We start from the raw sequence: 13,543 nt of genomic DNA on the forward strand, positions 1-13,543 counted from the left end.
TAAAATACCCTACCAAGACACGCCATAGCATTGAAAGTTGCAAAAAGGGCCAAAAAGACCCGAATTTGGCATGTCAAAATAATGACAAAAAAGAATAAATAAATAAGAAGAATAAATTTAAAAATGTCTACGACTGCGGTGTCACTGCGAATCAGATGAAGAATCTTTAACGTCTGTGCTTTCCGTTGCCTCGCTGACTTCACTCAATTCTTTGCTCTCTCCTCCGCTGTCTCTCTCGTTCTCTCTCTCCTGGTCCCCAGACCCCGACGGGCTTTGGCCAGACGGTGCCTCCTGGCCCGACACACGCACTCCAGGCTTTCTCAGCTCATCAGCCATGTGGGCTAGGTCAAAAAATGACATGTCCCAAAATCAGCTGAAAAGCACATTACAGCACATAAAATAGCCTCCAAAGATGCGCCATAGCATTGAAAGTTGCAAAAAGGGTCAAAAACAACACAATTTGGCAACTTGAAAAAATGACAAAAAAGGCAAGGCTATAGTATGGCAAAAATGTCAAAAAATAACATGTCCCAAAATCAACTGAAAACCACATTAGACCACATAAAATAGCCTCCCAAGACGAGCCATAGCATTAAAAGTTACAAAAAGGGCCAAAAAGACCATAATTCGGCATGTCCAAAAAAATGAAAAAAAGTGCAAGGCTATAGTATGGCAAAAATGTCAAATAATGAAATGTCCCAGAATCAGCTGGAAACCACATTAAACCACATAAAATAGCCTCCCAAGACACGCCATAGCATTGAAAGTTGCAAAAAGGGCCAAAAAGACCCGAATTTGGCATGTTGAAAAAATGACAAAAAAGGCAAGGCTATAGTATGGCAAAAATGTCAAAAAATGACATGTCCCAAAATCAGCTGAAAACCACATTAAACCACATAAAATAGCCTCCCAAGATTTTGGTATGTTATTATGATTTTTCAATGACATACTTTATTTCCAAGTTGTCATGATTTTTTTGAACACACTGTACTTTATCTTTATGACTTTTTGAAAGACATACTAATCTACGACTTTTTTTTGAATGACATGTCATACTCTGACATTTTGTATTTTTTATTTTTAAACATGTTATACTAGACATGCCATTATGTTATGTTTTTCTGATTTTTTTAACGAAATGATAAAGGATGTGCTTTTTACAATTATTGAAACAATTTACTTTACTAGGTTTTTTAAATTTTTTATTTATCATACTACGATGTTTTTATGATTTCTATAAAATTACATATTATGCTAAGTTTTTATGTTATTTTGAACCACATACAACACTCATATTTTCATGGTTTCTTTTAATGACATACTATACTTTGACAATTTTGTAGGCTACATGCTATATATGACATTTTTAAATTTTTTAGAACACACTTTTCTATGATTTAATTATTTTTTTAATGACATACTAAACTATACATTTTTTTTAAAAAATGACTGTTTTTAAATGACTTTTTAAAAACATTTTAAACAATATACTTTACTGTTACAATTTCATGATTTTTCAAGACATACTTTACTATTTTAATAATAAATTTTCAGTTTCACTCACTGTACTATATTTCTAGGAATCTTTTGATCGTCCTACAATAATGTGACATCATCATTCGTTTTCAATCTACATACTATACTACTTATACTATATACTATGATTTTTTAATATTATTTTTAACAACATAGTATAAGACATAGTATATTATTGTTATGATTTATTGATTGACATGCCATACCATGGCATTTTTATGGGATAATATGCAATTACTTTTTTGATTTAACTGAAGGCAGCTCGAGTTCATAGTATTTCATCACATTCTTCCAAGAAGACCTCCAAAAAGACACACCCAACATTTGTCAGTCCACCTTGAAAGTGTCATAGCTGACAAGGTGCGATTTTAGCATCTCCAAAATTACTAGACATTTGCGACAAGTCCTTTTCTGCAATGGGACATGCACCCCCCCCCTCCCTGCCCACCTCGCAGACATCATCATTTATGGTCTAAGTCCACTCATGAGATGGCATCGAGCTGGCCTTCACTCCTGTGTAAATGAATGTAATCTATTGTCTTACTGTGCTCATCCTGCTCCAACAATCCACGACCGCTACCTGCTGCTGAGGGTAGTAGTCAATATGCTCTCAGTCAGTGTCAGAATGACAGAAAGGAATGGGAGGTAGAATAAAAGACATCCTGGAGCCAAATATCAGTGAGGTAGGAGAACATGGTCACACAGACAATTACAGCCCTGTTCATACCTGCTTCAATTTTCCATGAATCAGTAATAAATTGGGGACTGGAAAAATACAGCTTTAATCCAGTCTGCAAAGTTTGCTGACATATCTGTGGACAACTGAGACCACAATGTGATCACACTTCAAGTCATCATTTCTTCTTCTGAACAGCTACAAATGAATTCATTTTTTACCATTTGATACCAGTATGAGCTAACAAAATGGGGAAAAAGTGTGCCTTCAATATTATTTCATTTCCACCATACTTTGGGGTGAAAACATGAGTTGGGACTGAATGAATGTACCTCCCAAAATTCCATCAATGTATATATCATCATTTTGGATGTCATAAAAAAAAGTGAAACAAATCATAGTATAGTATGTCTTAAAAATCAAAGACATAGTAGTGTCATAAAAAATGTTTACAAAAAATGTCAGCCGTCATGCGCGTGTGACACGTGCTTTCACCGTCAGTCTCACGCTCTCATGACACCAAAGCAAATCTCACGCCAAAACGCTGCAACAGCAGAAGTATTGAACAATCATGGAATGCAGTGAACGACTTTGACTGTAGAATACAGCCGATGATTTGACAACCGAGTAGCGTTTCATTATCAGAGCTCAAACAGCTGATTGCCCGACAGCGCCGTTAGAGAGAGACAGACAAACAGAGCAGAGCTTCTCCTCACAGCACCAAAGTGTCTGAATGAACCAACGAAATCTTAGAAATACTGTTTGGATAAATATTTCATCTCATTACACAGGTATGTCTTTACTATGTATAGATATTGACTCCCTGGTTGACATTCATACTGGAATACTGCTGTGTATTTGCTGCGTCATGCCTCTAATGACTGGAACTAAACCAGCTCAGTTTCAGCAGAGACACATCTGTGATTTTTTTCTGTCTTTAGCAGGGCTAATTTGACCTCTGCAGCAGTGAAATAAGCATTCACTAAAGTAAAAGCAGCAATGTTAAATTATAAAAATACTAAATGTTGAATGTTCCACAATTTTCACTCTTTTTGGCTTACCACAACTGTCATAAAATATATTAAATAAACACAAACTCTGACAGGGATTATGTGTTGTGGATTAAGTGATAATTAAATTACTGCATCTTTAAAGGTGATAATAGCAAGAGCAGGACATGCCACTGTCACTTCTTTGGCAAATTAAAAGATTAAATTTCAGTAAAGTTTAGGTAAGGCGACAGTTTTGGTGAAAGCAGGATTAATGTCTGGATTAGAGTTGGGCAACTAATCTGGAGCAGCTTTGGTTTTGGTTGAATAAACAAGACTTAACATGATTATTTTACTCAGAGCAGAAAATGTCTTTTACAAGCTAAGAATCCAAACACTCAACATACCTTGGGAATGCTGATGATGTTTGTTTGGTTTCTTACTCTTACTGCACATATAATAGGTTTTCCTTTTATCATAACCATATATGATTTCTAAAGACACTTTTAAAGAACCGCTAAAGACATACAAAATGTCTTTTTACAGTGTGTGTAAAAATCTAAGGATCTGACTTGCCTAAAACGTATTACGAATTATTAGTAATTAGTAATTTTATTATTAGTAATTCAAAACACCTGGTGAACACTACAATTATTGCGGTATTGGTAGGTGTGTGGCTTTCACCTTTACCATTCCTTTAACGACAATTTAGTGGATCCAACCTTCTTGTCACTTTGATAGAATAGGAATAACTCCATGCTGGTGCACAGACAATATTTAAAGACGCATGTAAGCTTTTAAAAGTGAAACCACAATATCTCGATCATCCCCTGGTGGCTTGCTGCAGTAAACTTCATGAACCCCGCCCCTCCAACTTAGTGGATGAGGCATTAGCCAAACTAAAAACTCAAAGTAGACATCAAATATATTTTTCCCAAAGTTGGTTTCTCTCATTTTAGTCATTCTTAACACCTTGAGTGTTCAATTTTATAAGTTTGGGGTTTTTTGTGATTTGATGGTATAAAAAGGGGATTTGATTACATGATTGACAGCTGCATCAGCAAATCGGCACTCTTGCAATAAAATGTGCTGCTTGCAATCGGTCAGATGAGTGTATTGGGAACATGGAATCGCACAGATTGCTACATTACAGAGTCTGGCCCCTAAAAGAGATCACAGTGCAAGATGGCATTGGTTATATTCAAGGTATTTTATTTTCATTTTCTTACACTGGGAGTAAATGGAGATGTGTCATCTGTACTTAAACTGAATGGTGATACAAAAGCTAAATGCTTATCGACATGGAATATTAACATGTTCATTTGAGGCAGGTTTTGTTAATAGGGATGCATGATATTAGATTTTTGGCCTATATCCAATATGCCGAGATATAACAACTAATTTGGCTGATAACTGATATATCCACTTTTTTCCCCACTTAATGTTAGCAATCATCAAGTCTCTTCTCAGCAGATGGAGATATGAAATGCAGTGCTTTTCAGTATATGTAATAGTCATTCATTGTGCAAAATAGGACGAATACTCCATTTAGGGTTAATGTTTTGTACATTTTTACTTTGTCATTAAATTAAAATATCTGCAGATACCGCTAACATGCCAATATTATCCTGCATTCCTGGTTAGTATGTTACCTAAAATGTTTCCTAAAAGGTAATAAGAGCACAGGTAAATAACACTAAACACAAAGTGTGAATGCAATGCATGAGTGTACAAACAAGAGCAAATTTGAAGTTAGACAAATAAATATCCAGTAAATGTGTAATATTCAACTGGATAAGTAAAAACTGCCGCATGAGCATACTCCATAGTACATTTCATGATAATTCATCCAACAGTTGAGATATTTCAGTCTGGATGAAAGCAATGAGCTGACCACCCTAGAAAAAGTAGATACATAGGAGGTAGTGTCCTCAGCATTAAGTCTAACATAGAGGCTGGCTGTTGTGAACACAGCACTAGAGCATCCTGCCATGTCTCATTCACAGCATACTCAAAAAAAACATGGTACAGTAGCAAATAAAGACAAGGGGAGCTGTTTCACAGTCATTTTCTGTGCATTGCTGATGTGTTATGTGGACACTGGAAACATTCAGAGAGGGAAGAGTAATGTTTTCATCATTAGGGCGCCTTCTCACTGTGCAGAGCATCAGAAATCCAGGCTCATACTGCCAGGATTCTGCCATCAATGCATCATTTATTGCAACTAAAAAATACACAAACAACAGTGGTGCATATAAAAATCTATAGCACCATCCACTTCTGCTCATAGTTGGTATAATATTCATGGGCAAAGCCATAATAAGAGCACAGACAAGAGTTGTCAAAATCCGCCAGCATGTACCTGTGTGGACTGAATTTACTGAGTGCCACATATCCAGGTACAGTATATTCTATTCAAAGTCTGCCAGGAATACATTGGAAATTCAAAAAATAGGCTACAAAACTGATCGAACAACAGCAATGCATATGAATAGGAATATCAGGAAAGATCACACAACTCCACCACAACTCAATCATTATCATTTTTGTGTTGAACAAAGCTTTACACTGACTATTGGTACAACACACAACGAAAACCCTGATTATCAAAGTTAGACAAACTAACCTATCAAGACAGTAAACCAGCAGGGGTGACTGCAGGTTGTTCGTTGCAAGAAAGGAAATAAAATAAACATACTGGAGATTGCTTTCAGCTATTTGAACAAGTAACCAAACTGGGGTTGCAACAGTATGAGTTTTTCATGGTATGATATAAAAAACTGCAGTTTCACAATATCATGGTGTTACAGAATTATCATTAATAAAGTTTAAAAAGCCCCTAAATGAATGAAGAAATCTTTGTGGTTGAACAAATGTTTTATTACTCTAATTGAAACTTGAATGCACTTTTCTACATTAAAGTACAGTATGTGTAAATGATGTGGCTGTCAAACAATTAATTGTTTTAAATGTGATTAATCGCAGAATTTCCACCATTAATCGCAACTAATTGCATTTTTTTATTAGATGTTTTTAACACTATTGTTTTGAAGTCCATATTGACAGGCTATAGCAATTCTTACCAAATTGTCTTGATTATTAAGCACTAAGCAGCAAAAAAAACTGCATGGGACTAGCATGTAGTGGACACGTGTGTAAATGTCAGAGGTCAAGTGACCCCTGTGAAAGGGCCATGTCGTTTTTCCATCGCCAAAATTTAGCCTAATTCTGAAGCTGTGTTAAGCCACATTTCTGAGAAGCTAGCACAAAATGGTTGTGCCACTGAATTTCTCATTCTGCATTTCTTCATAAGATACCAGGATCGTCACTCTAGCCTTAAAACTCAGCCAAGTACAGCCGCTTAAAGATGGGAATGTTGGCCAGGGTCAATTCACCCAATGTTTATTGGGATATTTCAAGCTGGTCAAACGTGGTGGTACAAAACATTTAAAGTAAAGTCACATTTAGTTTGGGGTTAACATGTTTTATCCAGTACTAAAGTAGAGGTGGTTGTACCTTGGTCATGATCAGTACTCTTACATGAGTCTGTGATAAACATTTATTTAATTTTAGCAGAAAAATAACATAATACAACTAAACAGAAGCATCTGTTTGTTTTGGTTTGCTGATGTTACACGTGGCCTGATCATTAATAAGATACAAACACCCTCATCACAGGGACTGGTGCTGATGTAGAAAGCAAAAGACAACCAGATATCTGTGGCTGACAGGCATTTGTCAAGAATATGTCAGCCATAAGAGCTGAAGTAAAAAATGACAACGGCCATAAATACAAAAAGTCACAGGGAAGTCCACAGTGTCGTTGGTGTCTGTTTATGACTGATGTGCCAATGCAAGACCAAATCACTATCATTTCAGCTGATATGTTAGTAATAATGACATGTATTAGTGCTCAATGCAATGACAGTTATGATGAAGGGAGTGTCAGAAATCAAAGTATTTGGTGCATGTGCCATACAAACCTGATTTATGGTAATGGAAAAAAAAACATCTACAACACTGATACATTTAAATATGGAGTCAAGGTCTTGTGACTTGTAGCTAGGTAGAAATCTATACTTTTCAAAATCATCTGAAATTTTAATTCTCTCCATGTTTGTGCTAGGAAAAATACTGAATGATACCATAAATTTCCATTTTTGCACTCATTTTTGAAAACAGTATCTAAGTTTAGGGCTCTGAGGGCTGTTTCTCATATTTGACTGCATAGGCAGATTTTACGGGGGACACAGGGAGTATGTCCTGCTCAATCAGAATGTGCATTTGTTTCCCACCCCCTAACAAAAACAAAAGTAGCAGGGGACCTTTGTATTGACAAAATTAAAACATTTACACTATAAATTGATGCAGAAAATGCAAAAATTGGTGCAGAAAATGCAAAAATTGGTGCATACCACTCATCAGAATGCAGAAAGTTAGATAAGTGCTCAACTGGAGATGTAATGTCAATTTCTGTGGTGCCCTAACTGGATCACATCATAGCCCTATTTAGCCTATACATTTTTTTTTTTATTTTTACTTTTCCAACAAGCCAATAGCACAGGATATATATCCTTAGTTAAAATATTCATCCCTTTACAACTTCTTGTAGATTTTGCCATTTTTAAGACCCCTGAATAACTTCTTGTCATAAACAAATCTAGTTAGGCACCAATTAGCTCACCTGGTGGAGTAGGTTCCCCATGTTCAGACGCTGCATCCTTGCTGCAGTGGCCGTGGGTTCAATTCTGGCCCTTTGCTGCATGTCATCCCCTCTCTCTCGCTCTTCCTTTGACGCTTGATCTGTCTTGTCTAATAAAGGCCAAAAAGACACACACAAAAAAAATAAGAAACGACTCTATACACAAATTTGTGCTTACACTGTTAATTGGTCCAATAATTAATTCTCCCTGGAGAACCCTAACAGATGAAACACATCATTTTGATTTCTTCTTTGTGGTTCTTTGTGGCCACAGATCATGCTGATTTCCTAAAACAAAATAAAAATGTAATAATAATAATTTCTGTTCAACCTTACATGTCAAAATTTTGAGTGAAGATTTTGCTTTCTTCTCCATCAAGTATTCTGTTCCATCTTTGTTTAAAGAGAAGCTTTTCATATTCTCCCTCAGTTGGACACCAACTAAACACACACACTCCCCATTTAGATTTTCTTGATCTCCTGAGTCTGATACTCCAGAGCAGAGAAGGGATAATTGATATGTTGTCTTGTGCATCTCCATTGTGTGGTCTCCACACGAAGACATAAAACACTTGAATTGAGTTAGAAATCATTCAGCAGCAGCAGCAGCAGGCAGGAGCCAGCCTCCTCATGCTGGGCCTTCGAGCCTAGTGATGGGAATATGGATGAAATTAGCACCAATGAACCTGTGCAACCGCTGAGACTGCAATCCCTTTTCGCTACATGAAAACGAGTTTTTATAGAGTGGTGAAATTCAGTGTTGTGTTTATCTTTAAGTCTTTCTTCTGAGGCAACGATAAGTAATAGCTGTTAAATCACAGGAAAACAGCAAGCTTTTTTCCCTTTCAGCAGCAGAGGTGGAGGGGTTGTTTGTCAAATCCAGCACCTTGATTCTGTTTCACAAAGGCACAGACGATTAAACTGCATATTTCAGCACTTAGAGCTGATGTGAGGTTATGATGAAAACACTGCATTTACTTTTTAGGCATGTACCTAATGTTCCTGTCAAGAACCATTTATTGTAATTGCAAACTAAATTGCATCCATTATCCCTTCACAGCCTCACACATACAACAAATATTTTCCATTATAGCAACAGTTAGTGGGACAATATTGAAGTGACACAATTTAAATGTATTGTAAAGCAAGACTTAATAGGCCATTTACATTTCTATAAAGGCCATAGATACACATTATAAATCATGCAAAATGCAGAATACAAGCTCATTCACTGAGTCATGTTACAAACATAACACTAAGGTGCTCTCTGGTAACTACAAGGGATAAAGAGATGTAGAGAAGAGGTCAACATTACCAATCACTTTGCTAACTTAAAAGTTGTTTTTTTTTTCAGTTCAGTTTAAAGACTTGTAGTCATTGATAAGGTTGGGTGATACAGAAAAAAAATCAAATGTCACAATATGTTGGACCAAATACCACGATGATATCGTAGGATTGACTATTGGCACTTTCATAAAAAAATTACACGATGGGATGTATTTACAAAAATCATCACCTCCTGATGTTGTTGTGGCTTTCACAGTCTTTTAAAAGGTTTTCAATGAGGAAGTAACAGTGTTTTAACAAAATGGAAATAAGGGCAAAACTGAAATCTATTATTATTATTATTATTATTATTATTATTATTATTATGACTATTATTGAAATGTATTAAGCTTAAAATGCACTGTTTAATGAATTTTGAGGGTATACATAATCTTTGGCTCTAAAGTAATGTCCCCAGAACAAGTAAATGCCCTTTATTCAAGAGGAATGTTTTTGATTTTATTTTTTTCTGGGGAAAAACTAATGTCTTCCTATATTTTCTGAAGATGATACAAAACAGTCCTATAGAGACAGTATCTTTCACTCAGTGGTGTAACTCAAAAACAGCAGTTACAATACTCCTGCAGTACCAGAAATGTGCTTTGCTGTGGCTGTGGCCCAAACCTATTTGGAACTACTGAGGCTTCTGGCTTATCCCACTTCAATAGGCAGCCATCCAGAAAGAGAGCTTCTTTATACACCGCAGTCTACTGTGTGCTTCGTAGGCGGGAAAGAGCAGACTTGTTGGGTTTAATACATACACACTGAGCTACTTGAAAAAGCGGTAGATCCACAAGAAGCATCCTAAAACCCAGAATAGACGAATCCAGTGTACTGTAGTTTTAAAAGAATAATTCAACATGGTGAAGATTTGAGTTTGGAGCGGTTGCCATTTTTTAATACAGCACTTATGTTACATAAATTATTCTTCAGACTAATGCAGACTTCACGGTGTCATGTTTTAAAACTGCATTGTGGCTAAACAGCCAGAATTCTGAATAACTTTAAGTGACACTACAATGCATCCTTGCTAATTTCACTTCGGCAGATTGGCTCTACTTTCCCATCAGTTTGGTCAATACATATACATATATATATATATATATATATATATATATATATATATGGATGGATCTGTGGATAAATCCCAGTGACTTTGGTGATGTCTGTTCTTTGAGCTGCAGTGGGATGTGAACATTAAGTAGACATTATTTTCAGAGCAGAAAATCACACAATTTAATATGCTATGTGATGGTGTTTTTAATTTTTATTTTACTGACTCCTCCGACACTCTTTAGTTGGTAGCAAAAACACTCATATTAGTACTTTGCTCCTAGCAATTGCTGTACATGTTTATCATAACTGAACACAACCCACCTACCTCACATACCTGACTCAACTTTTCTTAACCGGGAGGAATTATAAATACTTATGACAAGCTCATCGTATCCTTGCTTGTCCTGCCTCTAGAACAAATAGAGGTCTAATGTATTTAAATGATCTAATTAGAGTGACTCTGAATTCTTTAATTGAAGTGATTAACTTTTTATGTATAACTGTGACTGAAAAAATGCCAAAAAATGACCATGACAACAAAACATGTCTGTGAATACAACCAAACAGAGGGATTGGCATTTTAGAGTCCCCTGCATTGACAGCTCAGCTAGATATAGACTGCCATAGATATGTAATCAATGAAGAAGCTGTGCCTCTCTTTCTCTCCTCCCCCCTCCATCTCTTTCTCTCTCTCTCTCTCTCTCTGTTTACTTTTGCGTATCAACTTTGAGCTTGTTTTCTTCCACATCCCAATAAATGACACTTTAATCCTGCTGGGACAGCCGGGTGGAAATGAGTATCGAAAGGAATTAGTGAATGACATTTTAACAAGGATGTCTGTGGTGATATAATGGGGCCTAATGAAAGTAATGTTTTTGCTGATGTGCTGACAGCGTGGCATTCTCCCAGCTGCACCCCCTGTCTTAGTCTCATGGGACAAGTAAAAGAGAGAGCAGACGGGGACGAGATGTGAAGACATGGGTCGGTGAGGGAATATTAATTGCACATAAATAGCCTTGTCCAAACCGGAAGAGATTTCATTGTTTAGGAAATTTTACCCAAAATATGTTTTATTGCTGCCCCTATCCACTGCAATACAATCAGTACATTTACATGATGTTAGAAAAAGTCAAATAAAGGTGTTACTCTACAAACAGCTGGACTTTTAAAACATGTTAGTCCAACTGAAATCGTACTAAATCAAATTTCTCAGTTAAAGCTTGTTCTCAAAGCCACATAAAAAAATAACTATCAGTTTAAGTGTACAATCTATTTGAATATGTGCTCTGCATTTCCTTACACAATAGCTGATTAACGCAGCCATAGACCAGCAACCCTGTCGTTCTGTGCAGTAAAATTAATGTTTTTCTAAATGCAGTCTCATGTGTTTGACGTAACGGTTTTAGATCCTCATTGGTAAGAGCTGTCTTATGGCAAGTTAAAGCGGTGAAAATATTCTAAATATAGTGTATATTTAATACATTTATATTTATTGTTTTAGGTGGGCCTTTTTTAGGTGGCTTAAAACTGGTCAATGAAGGCAGAGTTTGCTCAGCGCCATTTGATTTTATGTATGTGACACAGCCGTTTTCTACCTGAAAGTTATTGTAAATAAAGATTGTCATTCCGTCTATATCATAGCCTGTATAAATAGGTCTATAGGAGCTAGCTGAAAGGGGCATAACTCCACCATCCATGGCAAAATCAGGCATACACATCAATAAATATATCCACCTCAGGTGCTTTTATACTGTGACAAGGACTTTGAAGACTTTCCTGAGACTTATTATATCGATAACCTGACCTATAATGGGTTGGATTTTTTATTATGTGCTGTGGTTGCAGCCTCACTGGCAGTTCTCTACTGGACCTCTGTGATGGCACTAGGTTTTACTGCTTGGTGATGAATCTGTACAGCATCTATCATAGAATGAGTTAAAGTGATAGCAGGTAGACTGAATACTGACTAAAATAGACCTGAGGTAGATGTAGAAGAAGCAAAGGAAGAGAGATAAAGAACCAGAAAAATACACAAGGATGTGATACACAGAATAACATGTCAGAACTAATCGGTGTCACACAAGTTTTCACTCACATAGCTTTGTCAATCAACTTTTGAATTCTTTGCTTCCATGACAAGGCAAACACCACCCACCTAGTGCAAGTCAAGGGTTAAAGAAATCCTAAAATCCATTTTCAAATCTAATCTCAGCCGTTCAAACAGAGGAACAAGACACAACAGAAAAATAGCAGAGAGCTGAGGAGAGGGAGTCAGGGGAGAGCGGTGTCCTCTAATGGATTTTGTGAAAAGAATTGCATTTTGGGCCCGCTGAGGTGTAGCACTTAGATGTCCCCAAAGAGTTTGCTTGAGCAGGGTGATGCAGGATTGCTCAGGAGGTCTGTGCAACAATTGAACACCTTGACCTTCTCTCTCATTCTACCAAGGCTAGAAAATTTGAGTCGTGTGTGAGTGCTGTTGTGAAAGGAAATAAAAGAAAGTTAGTGTCAAATGTTGTACAAACACAAGACTGAATGCTATTCGGGGAACAACAACATCATCAATTGCATGTCGCATCAGTTTAGAATTAAGCCCATTTCTATTAACTATATCAAAACAATGAATCAAAAGTATTTAATTAGCTGTTAGTAAGTGAACTGATTATACTGTATATTTCCACAACATTTCTAAACAGTCCTTTTTGTTATCTACACTCAGTACCAGGATGCTCAGAGGGATATGTTGTGGATTACAGAAAGATTTCAACTTCTATGGTGAAATGAGAAAATAAAGCATCACATACCCTGAGACTTTCCTGCAATTCTTTCATCTTTTTGAGATATAAGGAGTTCTGAAAGAGTTATACTGAAAATAAAATTCTTAAAAAAATGTAGATAATTGATGATGACGACATCTCTAGACAGGGACTCTCAACAGCAGCTGGAACTGCATCTTAAAAAAATAAATAAATAAGGGTAAAGTGGTACTTAAGCACCCCTGAATTTGTCAGAAGCTCTCCAACAAAAACACCCAAAGCTGCCAAAAAGAAAAATCTTGTTTCATTTCCCTGGTAGACTGACTAGTTAGTTGATAGCTGTGCAGCCAAGAAAAGCTGTGGCACATTCTCCCTGTCAAGATGATCCCATCCACATGTTTCTGTTCAGGCCACTCAGCATAAGCATGTGTAATCTTCAATGCATCCTGCTGCAATTATACCTCAGTCTTTTTTTTTTTACACACTAAAAGAACTCATATGACTT

The 13,543-nt window shown here is 36.5% G+C and overlaps 1 long non-coding RNA gene across 1 annotated transcript in view; it reads right to left on the reverse strand.

Annotated features, from left to right (window-relative positions):
• Window positions 1-7,903: 7,903 nt before the first annotated feature.
• LOC148187251 (uncharacterized) overlaps window positions 7,904-13,543 on the reverse strand; it is a 31,231-nt gene continuing 25,591 nt past the window's right edge. Inside the window, exon 4 of the long non-coding RNA XR_015779016.1 lies at window positions 7,904-8,013. This is a non-coding gene — a long non-coding RNA (uncharacterized LOC148187251). The remainder of the gene's footprint in view (window positions 8,014-13,543) is intronic.

This window comes from Plectropomus leopardus, chromosome 15, assembly GCF_026936395.1.
Source record: "Plectropomus leopardus strain MGB_pleo_1.0 chromosome 15, ASM2693639v1, whole genome shotgun sequence".
Lineage (NCBI taxonomy): Eukaryota > Metazoa > Chordata > Actinopteri > Perciformes > Serranidae > Plectropomus > Plectropomus leopardus.